This window comes from Leptodactylus fuscus, chromosome 7, assembly GCF_031893055.1.
Source record: "Leptodactylus fuscus isolate aLepFus1 chromosome 7, aLepFus1.hap2, whole genome shotgun sequence".
Taxonomy (NCBI): domain Eukaryota; kingdom Metazoa; phylum Chordata; class Amphibia; order Anura; family Leptodactylidae; genus Leptodactylus; species Leptodactylus fuscus.
The window spans coordinates 28,800,462-28,813,543 of record NC_134271.1 but is presented as its reverse complement, the minus strand read 5'-3'; the positions used below and the strand labels follow the sequence as shown (position 1 = coordinate 28,813,543).

The 13,082-nt window shown below is 48.5% G+C and overlaps 6 non-coding genes across 6 annotated transcripts; all 6 read right to left on the bottom strand.

Annotated features, from left to right (window-relative positions):
* Positions 1-795: 795 nt before the first annotated feature.
* Positions 796-867, bottom strand: TRNAD-GUC (transfer RNA aspartic acid (anticodon GUC)). The gene has a single exon. It is a non-coding gene; the product is annotated as a tRNA-Asp (tRNA).
* Positions 868-4,975: 4,108 nt separating this feature from the next.
* Positions 4,976-5,047, bottom strand: TRNAD-GUC (transfer RNA aspartic acid (anticodon GUC)). The gene has a single exon. It is a non-coding gene; the product is annotated as a tRNA-Asp (tRNA).
* Positions 5,048-6,647: 1,600 nt separating this feature from the next.
* TRNAD-GUC (transfer RNA aspartic acid (anticodon GUC)) lies at positions 6,648-6,719 on the bottom strand. The gene has a single exon. It is a non-coding gene; the product is annotated as a tRNA-Asp (tRNA).
* Positions 6,720-7,483: 764 nt separating this feature from the next.
* Positions 7,484-7,555, bottom strand: TRNAD-GUC (transfer RNA aspartic acid (anticodon GUC)). Its single transcript has one exon. It is a non-coding gene; the product is annotated as a tRNA-Asp (tRNA).
* Positions 7,556-8,319: 764 nt separating this feature from the next.
* TRNAD-GUC (transfer RNA aspartic acid (anticodon GUC)) lies at positions 8,320-8,391 on the bottom strand. Its single transcript has one exon. It is a non-coding gene; the product is annotated as a tRNA-Asp (tRNA).
* Positions 8,392-9,155: 764 nt separating this feature from the next.
* TRNAD-GUC (transfer RNA aspartic acid (anticodon GUC)) lies at positions 9,156-9,227 on the bottom strand. Its single transcript has one exon. It is a non-coding gene; the product is annotated as a tRNA-Asp (tRNA).
* Positions 9,228-13,082: the final 3,855 nt, after the last annotated feature.

Here is a 13,082-nt window from a genome sequence, read left to right as displayed (position 1 = left end):
GCGGGGATACTCACCACTATACTAATGAGGAAGAAGTTGACTGCCGCGCCGATTGCGCTCCAGCCGAAGATGAGGTTTCCGCGACCGACCGGAAAGGAATGATCTATTTCATTGCGCCACTGAAATGGAAGGGTGAAGGAAAAAACACACATGTGGCAGCGGTTAATAGCAAATTGCATTGGATTTAGTCATTGACCTTTTTTTCTCAAAAGGAGGCGACATCTGGGAAAAAAAGGTGGCGGCAAAGATACGGCAGTCTTGGGACAGATGGGTCGACTCTTGGGATCTGTAGAAGTTTGGCCGTTTGCACGCCCTGAGACTTTCTGCCAAAAAGAAAAGGAAACTTCTGCAGATGATGGTGGATTCCCGTGCCATCTCATCACACTGGATTGCATGGATTTTTCAAGAAAGACTTCAAGCCTTCCTTTGGCTACTGGATCTTTGGTGACAAGATTGGCGCTTCTACAGATGATATCTTGAGTCATTTGAATGGCGAAGTCCATGGAAAGGAAACTGAAGTTGGACAAAATTAACCTTCTTTTCCCCAAAGGAAAAGTGGGTGTGGCGTGTCATTCCTGGGGACCAAGCTGTGTTTGGAAGGCGAAATGAAGGGAAAGATAGCCCGGCATTGTCGAGGTGACATGTGCGAGATGCTAGGAAGCCCGAAATGCTTTTTTGGTGTCAAACAGGAAGCTGTACTGCCATGGATGGGCTAGGTCAAAGTGGCAACGATGAAGAGGATCCTGGGAAAGAGTTCCAGAGAAAGCAAGGCTGAGGAGAGAAAAAGAGGAAGCACTCCCCGTCGGGGAATCGAACCCCGGTCTCCCGCGTGACAGGCGGGGATACTCACCACTATACTAACGAGGAAGAAGGTGACCGCCGCGCCGATTGCGCTCCAGCCGAAGATGAGGTTTCCGCGACCGACCGGAAAGGAATGATCTATTTCATTGCGCCACTGAAATGGAAGGGTGAAGGAAAAAACACACATGTGGCAGCGGTTAATAGCAAATTGCATTGGATTTAGTCATTGACCTTTTTTTCTCAAAAGGAGGCGACATCTGGGAAAAAAGGTGGCGGCAAAGATACGGCAGTCTTGGGACAGATGGGTCGACTCTTGGGATCTGTAGAAGTTTGGCCGTTTGCACGCCCTGAGACTTTCTGCCAAAAAGAAAAGGAAACTTCTGCAGATGATGGTGGATTCCCGTGCCATCTCATCACACTGGATTGCATGGATTTTTCAAGAAAGACTTCAAGCCTTCCTTTGGCTACTGGATCTTTGGTGACAAGATTGGCGCTTCTACAGATGATATCTTGAGTCATTTGAATGGCGAAGTCCATGGAAAGGAAACTGAAGTTGGACAAAATTAACCTTCTTTTCCCCAAAGGAAAAGTGGGTGTGGCGTGTCATTCCTGGGGACCAAGCTGTGTTTGGAAGGCGAAATGAAGGGAAAGATAGCCCGGCATTGTCGAGGTGACATGTGCGAGATGCTAGGAAGCCCGAAATGCTTTTTTGGTGTCAAACAGGAAGCTGTACTGCCATGGATGGGCTAGGTCAAAGTGGCAACGATGAAGAGGATCCTGGGAAAGAGTTCCAGAGAAAGCAAGGCTGAGGAGAGAAAAAGAGGAAGCACTCCCCGTCGGGGAATCGAACCCCGGTCTCCCGCGTGACAGGCAGGGATACTCACCACTATACTAACGAGGAAGAAGGTAACCGCCGCGCCGATTGCGCTCCAGCCGAAGATGAGGTTTCCGCGACCGACCGGAAAGGAATGATCTATTTCATTGCGCCACTGAAATGGAAGGGTGAAGGAAAAAACACACATGTGGCAGCAGTTAATAGCAAATTGCATTGGATTTAGTCATTGACCTTTTTTTCTCAAAAGGAGGCGACATCTGGGAAAAAAAGGTGGCGGCAAAGATACGGCAGTCTTGGGACAGATGGGTCGACTCTTGGGATCTGTAGAAGTTTGGCCGTTTGCACGCCCTGAGACTTTCTGCCAAAAAGAAAAGGAAACTTCTGCAGATGATGGTGGATTCCCGTGCCATCTCATCACACTGGATTGCATGGATTTTTCAAGAAAGACTTCAAGCCTTCCTTTGGCTACTGGATCTTTGGTGACAAGATTGGCGCTTCTACAGATGATATCTTGAGTCATTTGAATGGCGAAGTCCATGGAAAGGAAACTGAAGTTGGACAAAATTAACCTTCTTTTCCCCAAAGGAAAAGTGGGTGTGGCGTGTCATTCCTGGGGACCAAGCTGTGTTTGGAAGGCGAAATGAAGGTAAAAATAGCCCGGCATTGTCGAGGTGACATGTGCGAGATGCTAGGAAGCCCGAAATGCTTTTTTGGTGTCAAACAGGAAGCTGTACTGCCATGGATGGGCTAGGTCAAAGTGGCAACGATGAAGAGGATCCTGGGAAAGAGTTCCAGAGAAAGCAAGGCTGAGGAGAGAAAAAGAGGAAGCACTCCCCGTCGGGGAATCAAACCCCGGTCTCCCGCGTGACAGGCGGGGATACTCACCACTATACTAACGAGGAAGAAGGTGACCGCCGCGCCGATTGCGCTCCAGCCGAAGATGAGGTTTCCGCGACCGACCGGAAAGGAATGATCTATTTCATTGCGCCACTGAAATGGAAGGGTGAAGGAAAAAACACACATGTGGCAGCGGTTAATAGCAAATTGCATTGGATTTAGTCATTGACCTTTTTTTCTCAAAAGGAGGCGACATCTGGGAAAAAAAGGTGGCGGCAAAGATACGGCAGTCTTGGGACAGATGGGTCGACTCTTGGGATCTGTAGAAGTTTGGCCGTTTGCACGCCCTGAGACTTTCTGCCAAAAAGAAAAGGAAACTTCTGCAGATGATGGTGGATTCCCGTGCCATCTCATCACACTGGATTGCATGGATTTTTCAAGAAAGACTTCAAGCCTTCCTTTGGCTACTGGATCTTTGGTGACAAGATTGGCGCTTCTACAGATGATATCTTGAGTCATTTGAATGGCGAAGTCCATGGAAAGGAAACTGAAGTTGGACAAAATTAACCTTCTTTTCCCCAAAGGAAAAGTGGGTGTGGCGTGTCATTCCTGGGGACCAAGCTGTGTTTGGAAGGCGAAATGAAGGGAAAGATAGCCCGGCATTGTCGAGGTGACATGTGCGAGATGCTAGGAAACCCGAAATGCTTTTTTGGTGTCAAACAGGAAGCTGTACTGCCATGGATGGGCTAGGTCAAAGTGGCAACGATGAAGAGGATCCTGGGAAAGAGTTCCAGAGAAAGCAAGGCTGAGGAGAGAAAAAGAGGAAGCACTCCCCGTCGGGGAATCGAACCCCGGTCTCCCGCGTGACAGGCGGGGATCCTCACCACTATACTAACGAGGAAGAAGCTGACCGCCACGCCGATTGCGCTCCAGCCGAAGATGAGGTTTCCGCGACCGACGGGAAAGGAATGATCTATTTCATTGCGCCACTGAAATGGAAGGGTGAAGGAAAAAACACACATGTGGCAGCGGTTAATAGCAAATTGCATTGGATTTAGTCATTGACCTTTTTTTCTCAAAAGGAGGCGACATCTGGGAAAAAAAGGTGGCGGCAAAGATACGGCAGTCTTGGGACAGATGGGTCGACTCTTGGGATCTGTAGAAGTTTGGCCGTTTGCACGCCCTGAGACTTTCTGCCAAAAAGAAAAGGAAACTTCTGCAGATGATGGTGGATTCCCGTGCCATCTCATCACACTGGATTGCATGGAGTTTTCAAGAAAGACTTCAAGCCTTCCTTTGGCTACTGGATCTTTGGTGACAAGATTGGCGCTTCTACAGATGATATCTTGAGTCATTTGAATGGCGAAGTCCATGGAAAGGAAACTGAAGTTGGACAAAATTAACCTTCTTTTCCCCAAAGGAAAAGTGGGTGTGGCGTGTCATTCCTGGGGACCAAGCTGTGTTTGGAAGGCGAAATGAAGGGAAAGATAGCCCGGCATTGTCGAGGTGACATGTGCGAGATGCTAGGAAGCCCGAAATGCTTTTTTGGTGTCAAACAGGAAGCTGTACTGCCATGGATGGGCTAGGTCAAAGTGGCAACGATGAAGAGGATCCTGGGAAAGAGTTCCAGAGAAAGCAAGGCTGAGGAGAGAAAAAGAGAAAGCACTCCCCGTTGGGGGAATCGAACCCCGGTCTCCCGCGTGACAGGCGGGGATACTCACCACTATACTAATGAGGAAGAAGATGACTGCTGTGCCGATTGTGCTCCAGCCGAAGATGAGGTTTCCGCGACCGACCGGAAAGGAATGATCTATTTCATTGCGCCACTGAAATGGAAGGGTGAAGGAAAAAACACACATGTGGCAGCGGTTAATAGCAAATTGCATTGGATTTAGTCATTGACCTTTTTTTCTCAAAAGGAGGTGACATCTGGGAAAAAAAGGTGGCGGCAAAGATACGGCAGTCTTGGGACAGATGGGTCGACTCTTGGGATCTGTAGAAGTTTGGCCGTTTGCACGCCCTGAGACTTTCTGCCAAAAAGAAAAGGAAACTTCTGCAGATGATGGTGGATTCCCGTGCCATCTCATCACACTGGATTGCATGGATTTTTCAAGAAAGACTTCAAGCCTTCCTTTGGCTACTGGATCTTTGGTGACAAGATTGGCGCTTCTACAGATGATATCTTGAGTCATTTGAATGGCGAAGTCCATGGAAAGGAAACTGAAGTTGGACAAAATTAACCTTCTTTTCCCCAAAGGAAAAGTGGGTGTGGCGTGTCATTCCTGGGGACCAAGCTGTGTTTGGAAGGCGAAATGAAGGTAAAGATAGCCCGGCATTGTCGAGGTGACATGTGCGAGATGCTAGGAAGCCCGAAATGCTTTTTTGGTGTCAAACAGGAAGCTGTACTGCCATGGATAGGCTAGGTCAGAGTGGCAACGATGAAGAGGATCCTGGGAAAGAGTTCCAGAGAAAGCAAGGCTGAGGAGAGAAAAAGAGGAAGCACTCCCCGTCGGGGAATCGAACCCCGGTCTCCCGCGTGACAGGCGGGGATACTCACCACTATACTAACGAGGAAGAAGGTGACCGCCTTGCCGATTGCGCTCCAGCCGAAGATGAGGTTTCCGCGACCGACCGGAAAGGAATGATCTATTTCATTGCGCCACTGAAATGGAAGGGTGAAGGAAAAAACACACATGTGGCAGCGCTTAATAGCAAATTGCATTGGATTTAGTCATTGACCTTTTTTTCTCAAAAGGAGGCGACATCTGGGAAAAAAAGGTGGCGGCAAAGATACGGCAGTCTTGGGACAGATGGATCGACTCTTGGGATCTGTAGAAGTTTGGCCGTTTGCACGCCCTGAGACTTTCTGCCAAAAAGAAAAGGAAACTTCTGCAGATGATGGTGGATTCCCGTGCCATCTCATCACACTGGATTGCATGGATTTTTCAAGAAAGACTTCAAGCCTTCCTTTGGCTACTGGATCTTTGGTGACAAGATTGGCGCTTCTACAGATGATATCTTGAGTCATTTGAATGGCGAAGTCCATGGAAAGGAAACTGAAGTTGCACAAAATTAACCTTCTTTTCCCCAAAGGAAAAGTGGGTGTGGCGTGTCATTCCTGGGGACCAAGCTGTGTTTGGAAGGCGAAATGAAGGGAAAGATAGCCCGGCATTGTCGAGGTGACATGTGCGAGATGCTAGGAAGCCCGAAATGCTTTTTTGGTGTCAAACAGGAAGCTGTACTGCCATGGATGGGCTAGGTCAAAGTGGCAACGATGAAGAGGATCCTGGGAAAGAGTTCCAGAGAAAGCAAGGCTGAGGAAAGAAAAAGAGGAAGCACTCCCCGTCGGGGAATCGAACCCCGGTCTCCCGCGTGACAGGCGGGGATACTCACCACTATACTAATGAGGAAGAAGCTGACCGCCGCGCCGATTGCGCTCCAGCCGAAGATGAGGTTTCCGCGACCGACCGGAAAGGAATGATCTATTTCATTGCGCCACTGAAATGGAAGGGTGAAGGAAAAAACACACATGTGGCAGCGGTTAATAGCAAATTGCATTGGATTTAGTCATTGACCTTTTTTTCTCAAAAGGAGGCGACATCTGGGAAAAAAAGGTGGCGGCAAAGATACGGCAGTCTTGGGACAGATGGGTCGACTCTTGGGATCTGTAGAAGTTTGGCCGTTTGCACGCCCTGAGACTTTCTGCCAAAAAGAAAAGGAAACTTCTGCAGATGATGGTGGATTCCCGTGCCATCTCATCACACTGGATTGCATGGATTTTTCAAGAAAGACTTCAAGCCTTCCTTTGGCTACTGGATCTTTGGTGACAAGATTGGCGCTTCTACAGATGATATCTTGAGTCATTTGAATGGCGAAGTCCATGGAAAGGAAACTGAAGTTGGACAAAATTAACCTTCTTTTCCCCAAAGGAAAAGTGGGTGTGGCGTGTCATTCCTGGGGACCAAGCTGTGTTTGGAAGGCGAAATGAAGGTAAAGATAGCCCGGCAATGTCGAGGTGACATGTGCGAGATGCTAGGAAGCCCGAAATGCTTTTTTGGTGTCAAACAGGAAGCTGTACTGCCATGGATAGGCTAGGTCAGAGTGGCAACGATGAAGAGGATCCTGGGAAAGAGTTCCAGAGAAAGCAAGGCTGAGGAGAGAAAAAGAGGAAGCACTCCCCGTCGGGGAATCGAACCCCGGTCTCCCGCGTGACAGGCGGGGATACTCACCACTATACTAACGAGGAAGAAGGTGACTGCCGCGCCGATTGCGCTCCAGCCGAAGATGAGGTTTCCGCGACCGACCGGAAAGGAATGATCTATTTCATTGCGCCACTGAAATGGAAGGGTGAAGGAAAAAACACACATGTGGCAGCGGTTAATAGCAAATTGCATTGGATTTAGTCATTGACCTTTTTTTCTCAAAAGGAGGCGACATCTGGGAAAAAAAGGTGGCGGCAATGATACGGCAGTCTTGGGACAGATGGGTCGACTCTTGGGATCTGTAGAAGTTTGGCCGTTTGCACGCCCTGAGACTTTCTGCCAAAAAGAAAAGGAAACTTCTGCAGATGATGGTGGATTCCCATGCCATCTCATCACACTGGATTGCATGGATTTTTCAAGAAAGACTTCAAGCCTTCCTTTGGCTACTGGATCTTTGGTGACAAGATTGGCGCTTCTACAGATGATATCTTGAGTCATTTGAATGGCGAAGTCCATGGAAAGGAAACTGAAGTTGCACAAAATTAACCTTCTTTTCCCCAAAGGAAAAGTGGGTGTGGCGTGTCATTCCTGGGGACCAAGCTGTGTTTGGAAGGTGAAATGAAGAGAAAAAAAGACCGGCATTGTCGAGGTGACATGTTAGAGATGCTAGGAAGCCCGAAATGCTTTTTTGGTGTCAAACAGGAAGCTGTACTGCCATGGATGGGCTAGGTCAAAGTGGCAACGATGAAGAGGATCCTGGGAAAGAGTTCCAGAGAAAGGAAGGCTGAGGAGAGAAAAAGAGGAAGCACTCCCCGTCGGGGAATCGAACCCCGGTCTCCCGCGTGACAGGCGGGGATACTTACCACTATACTAACGAGGAAGAAGGTGACCACTACGCCGATTGCGCTCCAGCCGAAGATGAGGTTTCCGTGACCGACCGGAAAGGAATGATCTATTTCATTGCGCCACTGAAATGGAAGGGTGAAGGAAAAAACACACATGTGGCAGCGGTTAATAGCAAATTGCATTGGATTTAGTCATTGACCTTTTTTTCTCAAAAGGAGGCGACATCTGGGAAAAAAAGGTGGCGGCAAAGATATGGCAGTCTTGGGACAGATGGGTCGACTCTTGGGATCTGTAGAAGTTTGGCCGTTTGCACGCCCTGAGACTTTCTGCCAAAAAGAAAAGGAAACTTCTGCAGATGATGGTGGATTCCCGTGCCATCTCATCACACTGGATTGCATGGATTTTTCAAGAAAGACTTCAAGCCTTCCTTTGGCTACTGGATCTTTGGTGACAAGATTGGCGCTTCTACAGATGATATCTTGAGTCATTTGAATGGCGAAGTCCATGGAAAGGAAACTGAAGTTGGACAAAATTAACCTTCTTTTCCCCAAAGGAAAAGTGGGTGTGGCGTGTCATTCCTGGGGACCAAGCTGTGTTTGGAAGGCGAAATGAAGGTAAAGATAGCCCGGCATTGTCGAGGTGACATGTGCGAGATGCTAGGAAGCCCGAAATGCTTTTTTGGTGTCAAACAGGAAGCTGTACTGCCATGGATAGGCTAGGTCAGAGTGGCAACGATGAAGAGGATCCTGGGAAAGAGTTCCAGAGAAAGCAAGGCTGAGGAGAGAAAAAGAGGAAGCACTCCCCGTCGGGGAATCGAACCCCGGTCTCCCGCGTGACAGGCGGGGATACTCACCACTATACTAACGAGGAAGAAGGTGACCGCCGCGCCGATTGCGCTCCAGCCGAAGATGAGGTTTCCGCGACCGACCGGAAAGGAATGATCTATTTCATTGCGCCACTGAAATGGAAGGGTGAAGGAAAAAACACACATGTGGCAGCGGTTAATAGCAAATTGCATTGGATTTAGTCATTGACCTTTTTTTCTCAAAAGGAGGCGACATCTGGGAAAAAAAGGTGGCGGCAATGATACGGCAGTCTTGGGACAGATGGGTCGACTCTTGGGATCTGTAGAAGTTTGGCCGTTTGCACGCCCTGAGACTTTCTGCCAAAAAGAAAAGGAAACTTCTGCAGATGATGGTGGATTCCCGTGCCATCTCATCACACTGGATTGCATGGATTTTTCAAGAAAGACTTCAAGCCTTCCTTTGGCTACTGGATCTTTGGTGACAAGATTGGCGCTTCTACAGATGATATCTTGAGTCATTTGAATGGCGAAGTCCATGGAAAGGAAACTGAAGTTGCACAAAATTAACCTTCTTTTCCCCAAAGGAAAAGTGGGTGTGGCGTGTCATTCCTGGGGACCAAGCTGTGTTTGGAAGGCGAAATGAAGGGAAAGATAGCCCGGCATTGTCGAGGTGACATGTGCGAGATGCTAGGAAGCCCGAAATGCTTTTTTGGTGTCAAACAGGAAGCTGTACTGCCATGGATGGGCTAGGTCAAAGTGGCAACGATGAAGAGGATCCTGGGAAAGAGTTCCAGAGAAAGGAAGGCTGAGGAGAGAAAAAGAGGAAGCACTCCCCGTCGGGGAATCGAACCCCGGTCTCCCGCGTGACAGGCGGGGATACTTACCACTATACTAACGAGGAAGAAGGTGACCACTACGCCGATTGCGCTCCAGCCGAAGATGAGGTTTCCGTGACCGACCGGAAAGGAATGATCTATTTCATTGCGCCACTGAAATGGAAGGGTGAAGGAAAAAACACACATGTGGCAGCGGTTAATAGCAAATTGCATTGGATTTAGTCATTGACCTTTTTTTCTCAAAAGGAGGCGACATCTGGGAAAAAAAGGTGGCGGCAAAGATACGGCAGTCTTGGGACAGATGGGTCGACTCTTGGGATCTGTAGAAGTTTGGCCGTTTGCACGCCCTGAGACTTTCTGCCAAAAAGAAAAGGAAACTTCTGCAGATGATGGTGGATTCCCGTGCCATCTCATCACACTGGATTGCATGGATTTTTCAAGAAAGACTTCAAGCCTTCCTTTGGCTACTGGATCTTTGGTGACAAGATTGGCGCTTCTACAGATGATATCTTGAGTCATTTGAATGGCGAAGTCCATGGAAAGGAAACTGAAGTTGGACAAAATTAACCTTCTTTTCCCCAAAGGAAAAGTGGGTGTGGCGTGTCATTCCTGGGGACCAAGCTGTGTTTGGAAGGCGAAATGAAGGGAAAGATAGCCCGGCATTGTCGAGGTGACATGTGCGAGATGCTAGGAAGCCCGAAATGCTTTTTTGGTGTCAAACAGGAAGCTGTACTGCCATGGATGGGCTAGGTCAAAGTGGCAACGATGAAGAGGATCCTGGGAAAGAGTTCCAGAGAAAGCAAGGCTGAGGAGAGAAAAAGAGGAAGCACTCCCCGTCGGGGAATCGAGCCCCGGTCTCCCGCGTGACAGGCGGGGATACTCACCACTATACTAATGAGGAAGAAGCTGACCGCCGCGCCGATTGCGCTCCAGCCGAAGATGAGGTTTCCGCGACCGACCGGAAAGGAATGATCTATTTCATTGCGCCACTGAAATGGAAGGGTGAAGGAAAAAACACACATGTGGCAGCGGTTAATAGCAAATTGCATTGGATTTAGTCATTGACCTTTTTTTCTCAAAAGGAGGCGACATCTGGGAAAAAAAGGTGGCGGCAAAGATACGGCAGTCTTGGGACAGATGGGTCGACTCTTGGGATCTGTAGAAGTTTGGCCGTTTGCACGCCCTGAGACTTTCTGCCAAAAAGAAAAGGAAACTTCTGCAGATGATGGTGGATTCCCGTGCCATCTCATCACACTGGATTGCATGGATTTTTCAAGAAAGACTTCAAGCCTTCCTTTGGCTACTGGATCTTTGGTGACAAGATTGGCGCTTCTACAGATGATATCTTAAGTCATTTGAATGGCGAAGTCCATGGAAAGGAAACTGAAGTTGGACAAAATTAACCTTCTTTTCCCCAAAGGAAAAGTGGGTGTGGCGTGTCATTCCTAGGGACCAAGCTGTGTTTGGAAGGCGAAATGAAGGTAAACATAGCCCGGCATTGTCGAGGTGACATGTGCGAGATGCTAGGAAGCCCGAAATGCTTTTTTGGTGTCAAACAGGAAGCTGTACTGCCATGGATGGGCTAGGTCAAAGTGGCAACGATGAAGAGGATCCTGGGAAAGAGTTCCAGAGAAAGCAAGGCTGAGGAGAGAAAAAGAGGAAGCACTCCCCGTCGGGGAATCGAACCCCGGTCTCCCGCGTGACAGGCGGGGATACTCACCACTATACTAATGAGGAAGAAGCTGACCGCCGCGCCGATTGCGCTCCAGCCGAAGATGAGGTTTCCGCGACCGACCGGAAAGGAATGATCTATTTCATTGCGCCACTGAAATGGAAGGGTGAAGGAAAAAACACACATGTGGCAGCGGTTAATAGCAAATTGCATTGGATTTAGTCATTGACCTTTTTTTCTCAAAAGGAGGCGACATCTGGGAAAAAAAGGTGGCGGCAAAGATACGGCAGTCTTGGGACAGATGGGTCGACTCTTGGGATCTGTAGAAGTTTGGCCGTTTGCACGCCCTGAGACTTTCTGCCAAAAAGAAAAGGAAACTTCTGCAGATGATGGTGGATTCCCGTGCCATCTCATCACACTGGATTGCATGGATTTTTCAAGAAAGACTTCAAGCCTTCCTTTGGCTACTGGATCTTTGGTGACAAGATTGGCGCTTCTACAGATGATATCTTAAGTCATTTGAATGGCGAAGTCCATGGAAAGGAAACTGAAGTTGGACAAAATTAACCTTCTTTTCCCCAAAGGAAAAGTGGGTGTGGCGTGTCATTCCTAGGGACCAAGCTGTGTTTGGAAGGCGAAATGAAGGTAAAGATAGCCCGGCATTGTCGAGGTGACATGTGCGAGATGCTAGGAAGCCCGAAATGCTTTTTTGGTGTCAAACAGGAAGCTGTACTGCCATGGATGGGCTAGGTCAAAGTGGCAACGATGAAGAGGATCCTGGGAAAGAGTTCCAGAGAAAGCAAGGCTGAGGAAAGAAAAAGAGGAAGCACTCCCCGTCGGGGAATCGAACCCCGGTCTCCCGCGTGACAGGCGGGGATACTCACCACTATACTAATGAGGAAGAAGCTGACCGCTACGCCGATTGCGCTCCAGCCGAAGATGAGGTTTCCGCGACCGACCGGAAAGGAATGATCTATTTCATTGCGCCACTGAAATGGAAGGGTGAAGGAAAAAACACACATGTGGCAGCGGTTAATAGCAAATTGCATTGGATTTAGTCATTGACCTTTTTTTCTCAAAAGGAGGCGACATCTGGGAAAAAAAGGTGGCGGCAAAGATACGGCAGTCTTGGGACAGATGGGTCGACTCTTGGGATCTGTAGAAGTTTGGCCGTTTGCACGCCCTGAGACTTTCTGCCAAAAAGAAAAGGAAACTTCTGCAGATGATGGTGGATTCCCGTGCCATCTCATCACACTGGATTGCATGGATTTTTCAAGAAAGACTTCAAGCCTTCCTTTGGCTACTGGATCTTTGGTGACAAGATTGGCGCTTCTACAGATGATATCTTAAGTCATTTGAATGGCGAAGTCCATGGAAAGGAAACTGAAGTTGGACAAAATTAACCTTCTTTTCCCCAAAGGAAAAGTGGGTGTGGCGTGTCATTCCTAGGGACCAAGCTGTGTTTGGAAGGCGAAATGAAGGTAAAGATAGCCCGGCATTGTCGAGGTGACATGTGCGAGATGCTAGGAAGCCCGAAATGCTTTTTTGGTGTCAAACAGGAAGCTGTACTGCCATGGATGGGCTAGGTCAAAGTGGCAACGATGAAGAGGATCCTGGGAAAGAGTTCCAGAGAAAGCAAGGCTGAGGAAAGAAAAAGAGGAAGCACTCCCCGTCGGGGAATCGAACCCCGGTCTCCCGCGTGACAGGCGGGGATACTCACCACTATACTAATGAGGAAGAAGCTGACCGCTGCGCCGATTGCGCTCCAGCCGAAGATGAGGTTTCCGCGACCGACCGGAAAGGAATGATCTATTTCATTGCGCCACTGAAATGGAAGGGTGAAGGAAAAAACACACATGTGGCAGCGGTTAATAGCAAATTGCATTGGATTTAGTCATTGACCTTTTTTTCTCAAAAGGAGGTGACATCTGGGAAAAAAAGGTGGCGGCAAAGATACGGCAGTCTTGGGACAGATGGGTCGACTCTTGGGATCTGTAGAAGTTTGGCCGTTTGCACGCCCTGAGACTTTCTGCCAAAAAGAAAAGGAAACTTCTGCAGATGATGGTGGATTCCCGTGCCATCTCATCACACTGGATTGCATGGATTTTTCAAGAAAGACTTCAAGCCTTCCTTTGGCTACTGGATCTTTGGTGACAAGATTGGCGCTTCTACAGATGATATCTTGAGTCATTTGAATGGCGAAGTCCATGGAAAGGAAACTGAAGTTGGACAAAATTAACCTTCTTTT